Raw genomic sequence first — 2,285 nt, 5'->3', positions numbered from 1 at the left:
ACACTCCCTGCCATACTTAAAGAAACCCCTGTTTCAGTTGCCTTCAACACACTACTCGGGCCTTTTTCTGTCCCGAACACAGACGGAGGAATGTGTGTTTAAAACCAGATCAAATCCAGTGTGCAGGACCTTAGCCCCAACACAGGCTGACAGTAACGTGTGTTATGGCCGCTACAAAAACACCAGCAGGGCATTCCGCGCATAGCAAGTTCAGATTGAACATTTATTTCAAGCTGAAGTATTAATAATTATTATTATTATAATTATAATTTATTTTTATAGAACCTTTTAAAACAGTTACAAAGTATTTGCTAAAAGCAAAAATAAAAACTGAATCTTGAGAGAGCAAAGAATGAATTAAAGGGTAACTTTCTGTGACTGTACCCTAGTCAAACTATCCTTTAAAAGCACATTTAGCCCCCCCCACCCACATAAGCAGTATCTTTGTTAGTACCTTGTGTCACAGATTGAAACTTTGTATTCATTTCATTCCATGGATGAGGTGTAATGTGTATCTGTTATGCTCAAAGTCCCACAAATAAATCATACCAAAAAAGCATATTTAGGACGGAAGCATCAGTTTTAAGAGTGTGTAGAGACCCTGGTGATGCTGAGTCCATGTGTAGAGACCCTGGTGATGCTGAGTCCATGTGTAGAGACCCTGGTGATGCTGAGTGCCTGTGTAGAGACCTGGTGTGCTGAGTGCATGTGTAGAGACCCTGGTGATGCTGAGTCCATGTGTAGAGACCCTGGTGATGCTGAGTCCATGTGTAGGACCCTGGTGATGCTGAGTCCATGTGTAGAGACCCTGGTGATGCTGAGTCCATGTGTAGAGACCTGGTGCTGCTGAGTCCATGTGTAGAGCCCGGTGATGCTGAGTCCAGTTGGTAGAGCCCTGGTGATGCTGAGTGCATGTTAGAGACCTGGTTATGCGAGCCATGTGTAGAGACCCTGGTGATGCTGAGTCCATGTGTAGAGACCCTGGTGATAAATCTTAAAAGTGACACTTCTGTCCTGAATATGCTTTTAAACGAAGGTTTAACGTAGGTACATTCACAAAAATAATTTAGACATTTAAAAGAAGACCAAGATGTGGCTTCCCTGACCTCCTTATGGAATCCTTCCAGAGCAAGGGGGCCCTGATAGCAATCTCTAAAGAGAACCCACCGGAGGATCCTAAGTGGGATTAAACCTTCATTGACATATTGTACCAGTCCCATCTGTACCTTAAAAGAGAAATCTAGAAATTGTTTCTAAAGTGTAATGAAACTAAAATTGGGGTAATATGTGCTCTTTGGCTAGAACTAGTGAAAAGGGCCCTGTTGGGAACGGGTCGATTGCTTGTCCTGTGGTATTGCTGCTTGGAGAACATCTCATCCAAACCACTTCACATGCTATGCTGTGCTTTTGTAGGTCCTGAGCAACATAGCTACCATGACATAGGGCACTGACACCCCAAGCCGATCGCCGTTACACGCACCGTCGCTACCCGTCGGCCTTCGTCTGCCTATTTATGGTCGAAATGGTGTCAAATTGTTATAACAGGAAAATCTTAAAAATGTAAAGTTAGCATTCAACGTGTCATAATTTACCAAATAACTCTTAATAACAACATTCATAAACATTTAAAAGGACTCCTTCATGTTCATGTCATGGTTATGACGGTGCCATGTCAGTCATATAAAGTGTATAAATCAAGTGTTATTGGAAAATTGAACACGTTTTTCAATGTTCACAATCTTTCTCTGTACTTAAAGCTGCACTACTTGATTTTCTTTCCACCTGGGGGCAGCAAAGCAAACTTTAAATACAAGATTTACTGTAACATGTCGCCTATGCTGTTATTTGACGTCTTAATGTCCTTTCTTTGTATTTTTAAATCTATCACTTTCGGGGTTTTAAAACATATTAAAGGAACCACAGCATTGGTTTTAATTCATTTTTTTATTTCTATTACTTCCCTGTATTTTTCTTCTGTGTGTTGTTTTGCTATATTGTTGTAAATGACATTTTCATATACAACTGTGTTGGTTTGTGGATTGTGGGATTTGCGGGTTAATACGTGCTCCTATTAGCAGGTGTTATGTCAGCTGATACCTGGGGTTGGGTTAACAGAAAGTTATTTAACACGTTTTCCCTTTGCAGGTGCTCTTGTCCAAAGTGAAATACAAATACAATTTTGAATAACAGCAATTTGATCCAAAATATTGATTAGTGCATCTTTAACCAAGTGTTTTGGTAGCCTAAATGTGTCAAAAGTCCAAGTCCTGCGACTTACAGCCCAA

At 40.6% G+C, this 2,285-nt stretch overlaps 1 long non-coding RNA gene across 1 annotated transcript in view; it reads left to right on the top strand.

Annotated features, from left to right (window-relative positions):
* Window positions 1–697: 697 nt before the first annotated feature.
* LOC116705688 (uncharacterized) overlaps window positions 698–2,285 on the top strand; it is a 17,273-nt gene continuing 15,685 nt past the window's right edge. The window contains exon 1 of the long non-coding RNA XR_004335997.1: window positions 698–708. This is a non-coding gene — a long non-coding RNA (uncharacterized LOC116705688). The remainder of the gene's footprint in view (window positions 709–2,285) is intronic.

The sequence above is a fragment of the Etheostoma spectabile genome, chromosome 17, assembly GCF_008692095.1.
Source record: "Etheostoma spectabile isolate EspeVRDwgs_2016 chromosome 17, UIUC_Espe_1.0, whole genome shotgun sequence".
Classification (NCBI taxonomy): Eukaryota; Metazoa; Chordata; class Actinopteri; order Perciformes; family Percidae; genus Etheostoma; species Etheostoma spectabile.
This window is presented reverse-complemented; position numbering and strand designations above follow the sequence as displayed.